The sequence below is a fragment of the Ciconia boyciana genome, chromosome 3 (assembly GCF_034638445.1).
Source record: "Ciconia boyciana chromosome 3, ASM3463844v1, whole genome shotgun sequence".
Classification (NCBI taxonomy): Eukaryota; Metazoa; Chordata; class Aves; order Ciconiiformes; family Ciconiidae; genus Ciconia; species Ciconia boyciana.
In genome coordinates, this window is record NC_132936.1 from 100,843,658 (window position 1) to 100,861,039 (window position 17,382).

Below are 17,382 nucleotides of genomic sequence, written 5' to 3' on the forward strand. Positions count from 1 at the left end.
CAGGAGGTGACCAGGAAGAGTGCATTTTAGAGACGAAGAACCCAGTATTATCACTTTTATGTGTAAGAGTTATGTCTACAAACTACTTCCACTGATTATAGAAGCAGAGTTTATGGAGTACGGGATGCGGTATCTAAATCTACCAGTGGCTCATCTCTTTGACCTACAAACCTGTTGTTATTCTTGCTTAACACACAAGAAAACTTAGTACAGAATGACAAAGAACAGAGGGAGGGTGGATGTTCCTGCAATCTGAAGACTGGACTAGGAGTCAGAAGATCTGGACTGAGCTTCCACATTTGCCACAGAGGTCTTGCGTGAGTTCAGAGAAATCTTTTAGATCCTGGGCCAGTAACATACTCAGGACATCCCACTGACTGGTAAGACTTGAATCATATGTGACATCCTAAGTCTACTGAAATTTTTCCTGTTAGTCTAGCCACTAGAATGAAGCTTTCTTTTATCTCAGAAAAGACAATAGAGGCGTTCTTTCTTTTATATAGATGTATTCTTAATAAGGATTAAGCTTTGTTTTCCACCCAGAATTACACTGGACACTTCCTCCATTGTAAATCAGTACCCATCCAATAAAAGTCCCAGTTCTGTGATCCAAATTCCCCGTAGTGACTGCTGCATCCTTATGTATCTTTTTTGTCAAACATACTCTAGTTACGTTTTTGTATATGCCAAACTTCTGGAGGTCAGCAATGAGGAACATTTTGCAGTCCAATAAGTTGATTATAAATCATATGATTCTGCGAAATGTTTCTTATACTCTAATTTATTTAAAATTAAGATAATCATGAAACTTTTGAATTAAAAAAAAAAAAGAGACACCTGAAAATGAGGATAGGCTATAAGTAGCTTTCATGCTTTTGAAAATGGGATCCGAAATTCCATAGGAAAAGTAAAATTAAGATGTATACCTAGCTCAGTCTTTTCCAAAACTCTTGGGTTTAGATCATACTCATTTACTACCAATAAAATCTTCAAAACATCTTCAAAAATCATCGTTGACCTAAGCCAGTCCTCACTGAAGTCAGCAATGGCTGAGTCCAATTATTTGTTTAGTTTAAATTACCAGGACACTTCTGAAGCAAATCTCCCAATTGTCCCTGCACACTGAGTATTGATTTGGAGCATGTGAACCGGATCTGTTTCAGCTGAAGTTAAGCCAAAGATGCACTCCAGCCACATGGGTATGCAGCCTATGGGACCACATGAGAGCTAGTCTGAAGTAAAACATCTCAAAATGTATACAATGTATCCTCTGGTTTTTTCTACTGTTTTTTTCTTCAATTTCTGCTGGCCCTCAATATTTCTCAACAAAGACACTAGCAATGAGACTTTGGGCTTTGCTCCTAACAAAGTCAATACAGAGCTAAGTTTTTGACCTGGTTATTTTTCCCTCTGTTTTGAACAGTTGCATATACAATTAAATCAGAAAGATTACTGGGGAAGGGGGAAGCATTTTCCAGCTCTTCCTTTACCTTCTCAAACTTTTTTTTCAGTACATAACCCTTTCTTCAAACCTTTCACTTTCATGCTCCCAAAGAACCACCACTAACAATACATCCAGGATAATAATAATTAAAAAAAAAAAGTTAGAAGAAAATGCAGATGTGTGGTTTTTTCATACAAGTTTGGGTTTACATAACTATACTTCCTATTTGTTCTCAGTAAAGCCTGAAAATGTTGATCATCTTCAGAAAGCCATGTAACAGATATGAGTTACACAAATGACTATTCAGCTTGCATTTTTTGAATCAAGCATGAGAACTCAGCATAAATGCATTAGATTAGAGGGGCTGAAAACAAACTGTAGATACTCAACTTCATCAGTTCAAAAATTTGTGTTATTATTAAAAAAACCAAAACACAAAAAACCCCAAAACCCCCCAAAAAACAAACCACCAAACAAATAAAAAACCCCACAATCAGTATCTTCCTGCAACTTAAACAGTAATATTAGAAGCGATCAAAATATGCAGATGGAAACCTTTAAACATAAGTATTACAGTGAAGGCTAAATCCTGTGACTGGCTCCAGCTGGCTTCTAACGCTCCAGCAGGACCTACGACATTATCTCCCTCTAAGAGGCATTTTTGAGCAGCATACAGTCATCAAAATATTGCTTGTACAGTTCACCTCCCAGTTTCTCTACACAGAGCATACTGCTGGGGAAAAAAAGGTGTATGATAAGGAAAAAAGGTGGGTTTGGTTTTTTTTTTTCTCCTCCAATACTTGACTGATCCAGCCTGACAAGGAAGAAATCAGTAAGTGTCCTATGCTGAGCAGCACCAAAACATCCCAGGATGGAGCCCTATTTTGTTACAGGAAAATTCAAAATAAAAGGAAGATAGTTTTTTTTTTAAAAAAAGTGTACAGGCAGTTTCCATATATGTCATCACACAGTCTTGAAAATTATGCCACTGTGGCAATTCAAAAATGACTTGACTTTAAGCAGAGATTAATTTGTACCGTCTTCCAGATGCAGCGAAGCCACAATGTGCCAGATGTCCCCAGAAGGGTTTGGTACCGAGCAACGATACCAGCAGCTATTAGCAACAGGTCGCAATAAGGACTCCCGTGTGAAAGATCAGGAAGGAGGAAATCTAAGAAATTGGAAATAGCAGACATAACTGGAGCTGCTTCATCTCTCTCTACTTTTCACCTCTAAGTTATCTATATCATTACACAGAAAAGGAAGAAAAAGAAAAGCCATAGAATGTAGGGCAAGAGCATACATTATGAGAACCAGCTTAAGTCAGGGAATTTCACTTCTTCCTATGTTGAGATCTGGGTCATTTTTACCACTTCTTTGAAAAGCATTTCATTTTAGGTCAAAGTCCATATTTCAAGACTAAAGTATTTACAGGCATCCTGATATCCAAAATTCTGTTATTTGGTAACTACAACAAATGAAGTTTTATTTTAAGTGAATATTTTATTTCAAAAAATTATGTATGTGCATGCTTCTATTTTACATTTTTAACAGAAAATGTTCCCAGCAGTAGATAATTTCATTTGCCAATCAGAGACTTTCCCTCCCCCTGCTTCCTCTCAGTTTTCGGAATCAACGTCAAGAGAGATGTGCATCTTATAAAAGAGAGAAATCTCAATCAGCACTTGAAGAGACCATTGGGAATCTCCCAATGAGTTCCAGATGTTTGGCCACTGATGCACTAATGCTTGCACCATGGAAAATCTTTCCAGGTGTTTGCAGTTTCATGCATTGTTGCACAACAGGGATCATAAAGCTATTTCCATGAAGGCAGGCCATACTTAACCAAAGGCATGCAAATGAGAGAATACCCAGAGTAGCTGCAACCTTGGCAGAAATAAAAATAATCTGAGTGTAACACCACTGCTACGTGTTCGTACAGAGTGTGCTGGGCAAGAATCTTGCTGTCCTGGACGCACTGAAGCATATGAATAGTCCTGCAGAGTCAGGCAGCATTGTTCATATCTGACAGATGAGGAGCCTGGGACAAGTCAACCTTTTCAAAGACAGCCTAATCAGAGATGCTCATTAACCTCAGCTTTGATTTCTATTTCAGAGGCAACATTGACTGTAGAGGCAAATATTAGTTTGAAATACAATGTATTCCATACTTCAGAACTGGTAACCTGAACCATGACTTATACCACATTTAAGACCTAATTGACAGTTTGTGGACCTTCCCTAAACCACCTAACCCCCCAAAAAAAACTGGTCTGAAAATTCAGACAGGTACAAAGTCAAATGACAGGTCCAAAGTTAAAGAATATATACTTGCTTATATAAATAACATGAAATTCCAAGTTATTTAAGCAAGGACAGCGCCAGAGTTTGAATCAGCATTCCAAATTTTGACTTATTTTGCCAGTTTCTGAATGTCAGCCGTAAAATGCAATGGACACTGCTTACAGTGTTCAGCTCCTTCAGGTTAAAGCCATAAGCTACTTATATTATTAGTTAATGTTCTGGAACTTTTTTATTTTTGTCCAAAGCATTGAAATGAATGAGTAATTAAAAAGTTGTAAGTGAATAATATTACGGTTAAGTTTAGGATTTTTTCTAAAAATATACGTAAGCAGCACAAGAGGAGAAAAAAAACCACAGAGTTTTGTTTTATTTAACTACTAAGTAAACATTTTGTTTTTAAAAGAAAAGTTCTTTCTGGTTTTAAAACAACAGATTAAAAATTATGGGTCAGAAGCACACAGACTTAGTAAAAACAAAACCCAGAAAAAAGACTTCAAATTCTGACATCTGCAGAGGTCTGTTATCTAAAAGGGAAGTATTCACAGCCATCTGAAACGTTTCAGTTGCTTTTTTGTTTTGTATGCTCCAAGTGTATTTGTTTTTGCATTGCTAAGCTATGAATCTTTTAAAAATCAGAAATAGGCTTTTTGCATTTATACTAGGAAGGGCTAAATGCAGCAACAACAACCAACCAGCAGGCTGAAAACCCTTAAAGCTGCATATAGGATAAACTATTATAAAATACCTATCATTCAGCATAGGCCAATAACTGATCGTTCCACATTGCAATGTACATTTAGCATTTATAAAGCTTGACTGCAGCTCAGATCTTTACAAACAAATGTCGAATTCCAAATATGAATTTCTCAGCACCAGCACATACCACTGTTCATTAGGCTTTAAGTATGTACTGGACCAAGAATCACCTTGCCTTCTCTTAAATGTCATTTTTTTTTAGACTCACTAACAGATTTTAAGCTTTTTGGTTTTTTATAGTTATCTTGCTGATCACCTCTGCAAACTTTTAAGTCAGATTTTGGTTGTGGGTTTGTTTGTTTTGTTTTTTATTTGAGCACTATGCATGTATTTGATAAGAGAACAAAACATAGTATACAATTGTGAAATTACAAAATAAAACTGTATGATTAGATCCTGGTTAGGACACAGAGACAGCTACAGAGAGTTCTGAGGGCAAACAGGAACATCAATGAAATGGAATTGTGTCAAAAGCATGTGGTTGTTTCTATCCCAAATTAAACCAATTTGAAATGCTTCAAAGGCAGCTGGTAATCCACTTCAAGCATTATCTCCTGAAGACATGATCTCACATAAACTGCAAGTCATCTGCATACTCTGAACAACTATTTTAATTACATGAGCTATGAAATACAGTAAAGGTAAGTTAGAATCAAAGTATGCTTGAATAATACATCATTAAAGCATGTTTAACTAACTCAAAATAAGAGAGTATGAAGAGAAAACATCAAAGATCAGAAGAATAATTTGTTTTGTTTTCATTAGTCTCTATATTTCTTAGCTGACTCATGACAAATCAGTATAATTTATCTGCACTTTTATTTAGGACTATTTGTACCTATTTGGTCCTTGCTTAAACACAATGGACAATGGATCTATCTTTAATTTCAAAAAGACAACAATTTCAGATTTCTGTATTTCTCAGTATAGACTTAAAAGGTCAGTAGTGTTCTTCATAATTTCAAGAGCTATTTGACTGATCTAATCATGATTGTAATACATATTTCTAAAGGCATTCAATGAAAGTCAGTACCTAAACCACTTTTGTTCCTTTGAAATAATTTTTGAAGGTAGATAAAACTTTGTGCTATTGTGCTTTTATGGGTAGGAGAGAGGGAGCAATATATGCGACAAAATTATCAATATCTAGGAATAAGAGCAAGATCACTATTCCAACAACTGAATTATTCAGCTCATTAAAGTCCAGAAACTTCAGACAACATCTTAGCTATTCATCTAAATTCCTTCCTGTAGCACCAACCAGTTTCAATTCAGAAACATCACTTCTCCACTCCAGGCCAATAAATACCATCTCTATAAATTTCTCGGTTTAAATTTTCAGAAGGCAATCAGTAATCACAAGTGCATCATCTTTTATTTGCCCTGTCTGAGATACCTCAGAAAAAAACCTTGATTTTTACAAGGTGCTGAGCATCTATACAATAAAAAATGAATCCCTAATACTGGGGATTCCAAACTTGAGACACTTACAAGTTAAATCACTTTTGAAATCTAAGATAAATTTTCCTTAGCAAACACATACACAACCATTTAAGAGAAAAGAAAAGTTTCAGGAAAAGATAGGAAAAGACAACCCTCAGTGTCTTTGAATGTAGGTATCTGCTCTTACTCTGTATTCAGCTGCAGTTCCACAAGATGTCTTTTTTACATTTTTTTTAGGATTCTTTTTTAACCATGATCTCTTCCTTGTTCTGTTTTACTATGGAATTCCATAACCAATTGTAGTGGATTGGTTTAATAATGGATAAATCAGATTTGACAATCAAATTAATAGTGCTTCCTCTAAAACTCTCCCTCCAAATATGATGCTTCTAGCAACATCTGCTAACTCTCATGATCTTATCAGAGGTGTCTTTTAAATAAGACAATTTTGGAATGTTAGGAGCTGTGGCTGTAATGTTAATATGAGCTGAATCTGTAACAGGATTGCCCAATCTCATTAAGTCCTGTGATACATGAGTAGCTATTCGAATTATCCATTGTTTCATGCTCCAAATTCATTTAAAGCAAATATTCAGTATTTCCCCACTGTATGACTTTATCAACAGTTCCAGTATTGTGGGATAGAACATCATGTCATATCCACTACTTACATGGGGACCTAAACCAGTTTAAATTGTTCAGTATTACATATTTGGAATAGTATTGCTTATCCTGATTCACACAGGGCATACAAGGATATGCATCAGCCATATGCTTGAGATGGGTTGATTCAGTACCTCCAAATAATAGATCCACACAAAACAGCAAGTCTCTCATTCATTGTATGTTTTCAAGAACGTTTCAGACTTCTCAGATGTTTCTGTGGGTAACCACAATGTGCCTGACAAAACAATACAGCTGTCAATTAATTCAAACTACCAGCATTTTTAAAGGTAATATTTTCACAAGAAAGAAGCATCAAAACATTGGGAAAGCATACCTTTTCTTCACAATTATTGACCATAGAAGATAATAAAATTAGACTGCCTCCTGAGACTGATTTCTCTTTTGTTTTTTTGTTTTTGTTGTTTTTTTTTTTTTAAAGTAATCACTAAAAAAATTAATGAATTTTCAACAAATAAGATGTTTATAAATTATTAGTTTCAGATATTTATTGTTTTTTCTTTCACATTGTGCATAAGAAAAGGTAAATCACATGCTGTGATTTCTACTCTGACTTAACAACTGCTCTGTTTTCTTTTCTTGGGGGGAGTAGGTGAGGGAGAAGCACAGAAAAAGCACATTCTCCATCATATTAACTCAGAACAATAACTGTGTTGTGACTGAGGGACCTTTTATATCAAATGAACTAAAAATTACAGATGGACTTACTTCTTGTGAAGTTACAGTCACTTTTTCAGCCCAAATTTGCATTAGTAAAAATAGTATCCAGTACTTCTTTCCTGTTAAATCCAAGGCCAATTGAATTCCATTCAAATATCCACAATGAACTTTAATTAAACTAGTATTTGCCTTGTAGCAGTTGTCACAAATTATAATTAACAAGAGATAGCTATTAAAAGATATATAAAGGAAGAAGCAAATTATTCTAAAAGATACGCTTCATAATGATACGCTGAGCAATGTTTTCTGACAATCTTGCATGAAAAGGTTTCTTTCTCCTATTTCTTTTTTTTCCACCGTTGCTTCATTTTTATTATTAATTCCTCCCTCCCTCTCTCTCTAACCATTTGACCCTTTGCTTGGCATTTCAATTAGATATTCTCATTTATTCAAGGATGGGGTTTTTTTAAATGTACTGCAGTACATTCAGATAGCAGATTTAAGCATATATTCATGTCATGGATGGCATCCTTGATGTGAATTTATTGGCTGTTTTTGTTACTCATCAACACTGGGGTTGTCCTCCCTCATACATGCCGTTCTCCTCCTGTTTACCTTGGGGAGATTCCCAAGGCAGATGTGATGGGTAGGGCTCCCTCCTTCCCCAACTCCAACATAAAAAAAGCAGATTGCAACACACCACTAACCTCCACTGCCAGTATTTCTTACAGAGAAGAGACAAGGCCAAATTCTTCTGGTCTCATCATTTCAAGTACCACCACTGAGCTGAGTTACAACACAAGACAGAGACCAGGAACTTACAATAGAAAGTTGTTGTGATATGTACCTTGGACTTAATTCTGTCCTCACCATTCAAGACCGCAGAGAAAGGTTGCATGGTGAAGACAGAATTAACTGCATTATCATATTTCATTGTGAAAGCAAAAATTGGCATGTCTGGGAAAAAAAAAAGCTGACATGTTACAGCAGTATCGGCTCACAGCACACAGGACAAGGCTATGTCTAAAATTTCCATTACAAACTTCGTCTTACCTCTACTTTCAAGACAAAGCAAACTTTTGAAGCAAGGTTGATACTGAATTCCTGAGCCCATGAATGTACTTTGAAGTTAAGCTGTTTTAACAAATTTAATTAGGATGAAACAATAAGTTAACAAACAAACAAGCCTAGAAGATACAGATTTTACTACCTCTTTTTAAGGATAAAAAGGCAAAAAAACCCCAACTTAGCTGGGTTTAAGCAATAGGTATACATTTTTCATTAGAAATACTGTACAGATATATTTGGTTGAAATTACACATGTGCATCCACATTTTTAACGAGCTATCCTAATATTCATATCCATATTAACCTCACAGCGTGATTTGAATGATACACTGCAATGATGAACTACAGATGCCCTGTCAAATATGTTTGTTCTTTTCCTTAATAATGTTTACATGCTATTTACAGATTCGAGATCTGTACTTGGTATATTACATAATTTCAAATATCTCACTTAGATCTGTTATCTTAAAAGTAACATTTTGCAAGTGTTGCAATGTATTACCTCTATGTATATTGCCTACTCTTTAGCAGCAATGCTGGCCATTGTCCTACCAATTCATTAATAGTAAAAGTTGGGAAAATAAAATATTGTAAATCCCATGGTATGAGACAGGCCAGTAATGCTTCTGAAATTAATGGGGAGTTTATCCTGAAGAGCTAATATTGGCACCTTCCCTGTCACTAACTGTGTTACTGTAGTGTGGCAAAGCCTAAGAATATCAGTTATTGATTAAGATCTCAGCTTGCCAGGTCCTTTACTAATAAAAGACAAAAGGATTGCCATTTCTGTGAAATAACAAACATTAATGTAAGCCGACAACAGAGTTACCTTTTAAAGATATGCTAGCTGATCTGGAAATAAGCATATTTTCATACATATTTAGAATCAGACCTATCATACCTTTTTATGGAGTTGAGCAAACTATCAGCTGAGATGCTCTTCAAGCCCTTTCTGTGAATTTCAAGCCTCTCAACTTCACCTAAACCTATACTCAATCTTAGCTAGATTGCTTTTTAATTACCATACAAGTGCAAGTCTGTTTTGCTTACTGCTGATGAATAACTAACTTGAGAAAACTCCTGGAGAGGAAAGAAGAAAGAAAATGGGAGTTAGGAGGCTAGGACCAATAATAATTTAACAATTTCATCATGTGTTATATAGATTAAAACATGGTGTAAATCTGAAATCATTCTCTAATTGCTGTATTTTTGCAATACATACTTAAAATGTGTGAGGTCCTCATTTTCTGATAATTCTTCATAGAAGAACTCATGTCATCTCTGTTTAGAGAACTGCCCACTCTGGCAAATACCTAACATCCTGCAGAAGTTTACTGTTCAGGAAGTCTTCATGGCTAGACGTGAGGAAAGCTTTTTCAGATCTGGTAAAAAGAGAGAAATACTATTTTTCCCCTACAAAAGATTAACTGTTCCCAAAAAGAGAAACAAAATTATGACTTCAACAAGATTTTACTTTTCTCATGGATGAACTGTAGGCTATGCATTGCTTTCATTAAAATATGTTCTTGACATTTTTAAGTTTGATACCAGCAAATTGTGATGAGTTAGGGTAGTAAAGCAAGAGAGAATTAATGCTGGATGGAGGAATGCTTGGATGTGAAGAATGATTCTACTAACGAGGAACATCTGAGAAGTATATAATACAAACAGGATGTTGTATATTTTCCATAGTTCTGATTACAACAGTTCTTAAAAAAAAAAAATTTAAAAAATCATTTAGCCATTCCTAACAAATATTAGGTCTTTACATGAAAATACATGGAGTATGCTGCTTTTTTTTTTTTTTAAAGCAGAACAAACACTGTCCTGCTATTCATTAAACCTTGTTCCCCTACTGTTTGCACAAAGCAACATCCTGCTATCATGCACAGGATGACTGCATAAATTTAAAGGGAAGGTATCAGAACAGAGGGTAGAAGAGGCATAGGGTAGACAGGCAGTCTTCCTTTAAAAGGACATATACTACATTATTACAGCATTTATATAACATTTAAGTTATACTTTCAAAGGGATGCTACACAACAAATTCAGTGTACTGTGTAAATATCAGTAAGTAGCTCATAAATCATTAAAAGCATAATTGCTCTATTCATTCTAACTGGTTACCTGACTACCCTTTTACCTACCCTCATGTCCTAAAAATTATATACTTCCAGTGCAAAATACCAATTTACTTTTTCCTTTTCAAAGTACAGCTCTAGTTCAGTCTAACCTAGAGTATTATAAATATGTGAATTTGGCAGTACGTTGACTTTTTCTTTTTTAGACAAGTTAAATTATCCCCAACTGCAGCATAATTAAACTATGTAACTCAATAAAAGTAAACATAGAAGGAACTCAACCCAGTAATTTTAATTTGCCCATTCTCATGTCACTAACACGTCTCAATCTTAAATAAGCACAGACAGCCCCAACTCAATATTAACACCCTAATAATCACTTACTTGGTTCTCCCTATTCAGAGTTCAACCAGCCTAAGCCTATGCTTGGGACTGTGGCACTTTTGTGCTTTTCAAAGATCAAATTTCAGTCTCTACCCTTCCTTCCTGTACATAAACATGAACACACATACATTTCTCATTATGACTTCTTTAAAGGCGATCAAATCTGAATTTTAAAAAAGTCCCAAGCAGCTTCATGTTAGGCTAATATCCAACGGTTGATTCAGGTTCCTTTTGACCTCTGCAGACTATATATCTATACTGTCAAATAACTTAACTCCCTCATTGGCTCCTGAGCCCCTGTTTGTTCACGCTGCATGTAACACCAGTTGTCTCTCAGCTCCCTTCTACAGCAAGTATAAAGAAGAAAACCTGGAACCTGCTAACATGGTTCACTCAAGATTCCCAATATCTGGGACCTAGTAAGATGTTTCACTCTACTCAAAGCAAGGTTTGGAGCTAGACTAGGCCATGTCTCAGCCCCATACCTGAGCCAGTCTTTCAAAAGCTCCCATGTAGTACTGTCCCTTCAAACACCTCATGAGCCTCTCATGGCATGCAACACAAATCCTCCTAGGCATGCTATAAAACCACAGTTTTTTCAAGATGCAAGATATTCTTTCCATTATGCAGGCACTTAGAACTAAAAATAATTATAATTGCATCTTTGGGCAGTACAGGCCTTCATAGAAATACAGGCTGAGGACGAGGCAGTGAAACTGCAGCCCATCTAATGGGGAGGACCAGCCTTAGCAACGGCTGTCGCTTTCCACTCTTTGACATATGCTCCAGGGCACACCTGCTTTAGCACTACAGCAGTCAATTAGTTTCAAAATGCAGAGAATTTACAACATAAACATGCAGGTACGTACGTAGGTATCGAGGATGTTTCTGGAATACGAATAGAGACAGCTTATTCTAAGTTTGATCTCTGTAGTGTTATGCATATGATATAATTTGTGAAAAAAAAAAAATTTGCTGTTGGCTTTGTATGTTTCCCCCACATTTTTCATTTTAACTTGTTATCAAAGTGTATGCAATTTCACATGCAACTTTTATAACTCTTGGTGAATTCCCAGTTCTGGGACACTTTCAGGGCCCAGCCTCTCGGAACAGAGAAACTATTTTGAGTGGGAAGTGTAACTTCCATTTGACTATAATGCTTTTGCCCTAAGAGTGCTTGCATTTGGAGGCCAAGCCTAGCCCCAGTTGAGAGCACTAGCAAAACTCCCAATTGTTTCAGTGGGCTTTGCACCAGACTCTAAATTCAAATGACAATTTTTTTCCAACTGAAAGAATACATTTCAAAATAATTTTTTGCATGCTATTCAGAGATTTCATTAACTTTTCAGATTAATAAGTTTTATTATTATGGGAATTTAGACTCGTTATCTGAAACCTTTGGCAGATGGTTTCGTACATGTTCAAGCTATTTAGCTCATGTTTAAGGCCCTTCTAGTCACAGCTCACTCCTACACATTTTCCTGATCAAGCAGAGTTAAAAATAGACAATTAGCTGTAAAAAACCAAAACAAAACAAAAGAAAATCACACTCCTTGAAATAAGATGGTAAAATATCTGGAAGCAATGAGGAAAATGATATGGTAGAGAGAGGGAAAGGAAAATAAATACCTTCACAATATAAAAATATTCAGTCTTGGGAGATGTCCTGATAGGCCTTTACCCTTTGGCTGTATCTGTGTTAGCAAGTTAAGCAGAGCCAGGGCCCATTTTCTGGCCCTAAGGCCAACTGGCATAGCCAGGCCACACGCACACTGTAAAACCTTTTAGACTTTAAGCTAGGATTGCAACAGGCAAGCTACCTTGCCCACAGCAAGACTCAGCCCTTGCCCAGGACTGGTAAATGTTACCAGCTCAGCTGTGTTACCAACAGGTAGGTTACACAGCTGGTTGGCATAAGTAAGCATAACCAGAAAAACATTCATCGCCAAGCAGAGAGACATATGAATGCTTCTCTTTGTGAGTGTGGCACCAAGAATGTGTGGAATATACATAACTAAAGAAGCTGATAGCTCAGTCCATGAATACTAATAAGCCACAGCATATCACTGTCATAGAAACTGGATAGATGACACTAAAAAACAATAAAGCCTTCCAATTTTGAAAATGAGACATTTGAAAGACTGGTAGAGCTGTAGCTCTGACTGTACAATATAAGGGAATCAGTGCACTGAGCAGAGTGCAAAAGTTGAGATCATTTTGTTGATTTAAAAACAGAATGCCAAAAGAACACATAATATACTATTATATCTCTGGCTTTAAACTTGAACTCAGCATAAATTATTTCAGGAATGTTTTGCATAGTCTCTTTTTATATCTTGAGTGCAAAATCTATTTTGATTGCATGGCCCTGGAACAAGTCTGTTATTTTTCACATTTTATCATTTTTGGAACCAGTATGCTACAACACAACTTTCTTATCTTTCAACCCACACTCCCCTCCCCCTTAAGGCAAAAATAAAACACACTGCACCACTTGTAAAAGCAGAGAGACAGGCTAGAGTGGAAATCTCCATTCACTGAGGGACGGTTTTACATCTCCAAAGGAAAACAATAACAAGAGTTGAAGACTGTGGTTAAGCTACCACATATGCTATAGCAATATTCCATAGCTTAGCCACCTTCTTTAACGCAGCAAATGGTGAAAAGGCAAAGCTATGAACCTTTGGAAAAGAGAAGGCAATTTTAAAAAAATTTTTAAAAAAGGAAAAAAAAAGTTGTGATGCAAAAAATAGGGCTTCACCATCAAAATTAAAAGCATTGCTGATGCAATTATGGAAGAACATCACCCTACCCACCTGACATTGTGGATCTATCAACAGGATCATATACACAACTGACATACCACAGCAGGAACTTGAGATGAGATTTATATATACCCTAATTTGAGTTCAGCAATACAACAACACAACAAAAAAGCTTAAAAATATAGACTACAAAGATCCACACATATACTTTTTATGTATGAGAGAGGCAAAAGTGCAGTTCATGTAGTAATTTAAATGTGTATACATAAAAAACCAGGAACAGGTCAGGTCAAAAAAGGCTCAAACGTGGTGGTAGGAGGGAATATCCATTTACGGTTGCCCTTTGCTTCTTCACATTGTTCTTCTGTTCATAGAAATGGCCCCTAAAGACCTCTCAAAGAGAGATATCTTTTCTTCCATCCAGTTTCAGTTTCAAACTTAAGGATAGTGAAGAAAAGTTTTTTCATGACCATCTCCATTTTTAGGGCGAGAGAATAGCAAATGCAATACTCATACTCGGAGAGGGGCAGAAGTGATTTGAATTGCTAAACACCTTGATAATAGGCCAGCTTTAGAACAAGGTTAAGATGAGAGAAAAAACAGGTGGATGCAAGAAGGAAAGCAATTAAGGGTATCACTGGTGGAGTTCCTTGATCTTTCAAATTTTCTAAGGTCCCTGTCTGTCCCCAAAGACCAGGAAAGTGCCAACAAAATATGCTGCTGATGCAAAACTAGGAGACATTGATAGCATATAGGAGGTGGAGGCTACATAGAGAAATAACTGGTTGTCATAGAACAGGAGTAGATAGATTGATGCCAGGAGCTCAGCATTCAAGGTGGAGTTACAGATAAATGCCTGGATCTAGAAACATCTGCTGCTGTCTCATTAGCTGGCAGGATTAGAAAGTGTTTATGACAGGGTATCTATGGGCATCAATATCACAGCCCCAGGAAATGCAAGGATCTTAATGTTCCAGAATACAGATAGAAAATATTGTCAGTTTACAAGACATTCGTGAGACTCGTGTAGGTAGCTAAATACACACAATAAAGGCCAGTCATATTCCAGAGACTGCTTCAGAATGGGATTATTTTAGAGCAAGATTTGATGATCCTCCAGGAAGCAACAGAATTTCATACAAGAGGCTTGGAAGGGATAGGATTACTACCTATAAATTCATTGTGGGGAAAGGGACAATCCAGGAAGGAAAAAAGTTGTCTAAGGTAAAGGAAAACAATGGCACAAGAACAAATGGATAAAGAATAGCCATATGTATGCTCAGACTAGAAATTAGAAACATATTTCTAATTTCTAAGAATTTGTCTTTCTTAAGACGCCTTTCTAAAAACTGGAGAAATTGACCGCTTTTCAAGATGGAGCTGTATCAGTTTGTATAATATAAATTGTGTTTGTGTGAGTAAACAACTGGACTTGACAACACTTCCAGCTTCATCTTTCTGTAACTTCCATGTACATTGAGTTTCGTTACTTTAGTGACTGCACAGGACAGCATAGCAAGTCAAAATAATATGAGCCTGTAGCCAGAGAAGACAAAGCAAGTGTTATCCTGCTGTGTTCACATGAAACATGTCTGAGCACACACTACACAGAAACAGCAGGCAGGTAATTCCTTATCAGAGCGTGCTGCTTCTCAGTGATTAGCAAACATGCTCCATTTATGGAGATACCTGCAATGCTAGCGATCCTCCGACTGCAAAGGGTCCCAGACTCATGGGTGCCAAGGAGACATGGAAATAGCATGAGTTATTCCACGTGCTCCCAGACCAATGCAAAGCACTCTTCCCATGCTGCTCAACTCACTTTCACAGCACCGACAGGGTACTTTCACAGCAATGACAGTTATCTGTACACCAGTAATGAACAGCTTGTAAATTCAGCCTTGAGTGCCGCTCTTCTCTACATCTGCTTTTCCTTATCTTTGTGTTGATATATTTCTGTCTTATTTACCATCACCCTAAACTGTCATACATTTTCTTTAAGGGGCAGACCCCAAACAGCATATCATTCTTCAGACACGTAAGCAGCAAGTCACCTCCTCTGCAATGCAACTAACTGAAAGACCTTAAAAAGACAAACAAAACCCAGCGTCTCTAGCCATATTTATCTGTGGCTTTGCAAATCAAACATCAACATGCATAAACAACATAAGGACCAGCTAAAGGAAATCAGATGTCCTACAGAACTTGGCATATCTCCCCAAAATGTTTGAGTTGAAATGTAATCATAATTATTTTTAATTCTGTTACAATTTCAAATTAGTTAAGGACATTAACTCAGTACGGACTAGTTCTTTCTAGCTTGTAGAAAGAGTCATCTTCATACTACACCCTGATTTGCAGCTAGTGTGTAAAACTGGATTACTTAGTGAAACCCAAAGAACCCTTTTGTCCCCTCCCAGAATATAATGTCACTACAAAACCTTAAGGAGATTCAGGTTTATTCAATGTTTTAAATACCCATAGGCTGCAATAGCGATTACGTTTGCTAAAACAAGGTTCGACCTTGGAACACTCAGTTCACATTTGAGTCATTCTCCTGAAGGCAATTCCTCTGAGGAACTACCAAGGTGAGTACAGGTTAGACAATCAGACCAATTATTAATCAGTGAGAATATTCTTTATCATGCGATTCAATCATGAGACATGACTTAAGACTTTAGAGCAATAATATACATCAGTCACAGTAATTTTGGGAAAGGCAAAAGGAAGATGTTTGACCTTGCTAACTTTGGAATGGATGTGTGACATTTTAGCTGATATAAACCTACCGGCTGAAATGGGATAGTCTCAGTTAGGCAAACATGTCTTCTCCCATTATAAGATTTTTCCATAGTTTAGGTAACTATGCCTTTGTCTTGTCTTTGCAATTCAGCTCACATTTGCAGCAGTTTGTATTATCTAGATATCAGCCGTAGCATTCTCTGTCTTCCATGATTTAGGATTAGTAATAAGTCAACAAAAGATTACAACAAAGAATGTTTCATTGGCCATCTGCACCATTGCCTGTCATTCACACACCAATCACTCTTCCTGAACAAAGGCCCTAAACTAGCAACTTTAAAGTTACTTACAATATTCAGGGCAATTCATATAATTGTGCTCCCCCAAGGAGGAGAACTGAGGTTTTGAACAGATTAAACACTATGGAAAATGGTAGGTTCTGTTGGTTACTATGCAATATATGCAATGCAGAAATTTCCAAAACATCAGCAACATAACCATTTTTTATAATAGGCAGCAGTGTGTTTATCTGGCTAATGGAAAGAGAGCCTTGTTCAAAACTTCTTCCTCCCCTTCCTTGCATATGTACATACTAGTCAAATATGAGGGGTTTTTCCTGTCTTGTTAAATCTCTTTCTGCTGATGATGGATGAGCTCTCACAGGATACACAGAACCCGATATCCTTTTCCAGACAAGGCAGTTAGCTGTTAAATACAGGGTTTGAGTGAATCAAGCTGGATTCACACAAGAGTAATAAAGTGCTCACTTAGAACTTGGTCTCTGCCTTAGGGCTTTTATAATCTCGTAGCAACTGGTTCAAATTTGCAAAGTATTTCAGAGGCCATCTTATTATTCAGGAACTTTGGGGGGAGGAAGCCTTTTATATTTGCCTCCAATAGTAAAATTCCGTGAATATTCTATACAATTTGGCTGAAGTTGCTCAATTTTACCATAAGTGGCTAGTCCGAAGTGGCATAGGTGAATAATACTCATTTGTAGTTTCAATGGTTTGTTTCAGTTTGAGGTTTGCATGGACATTAAACCTTTGCT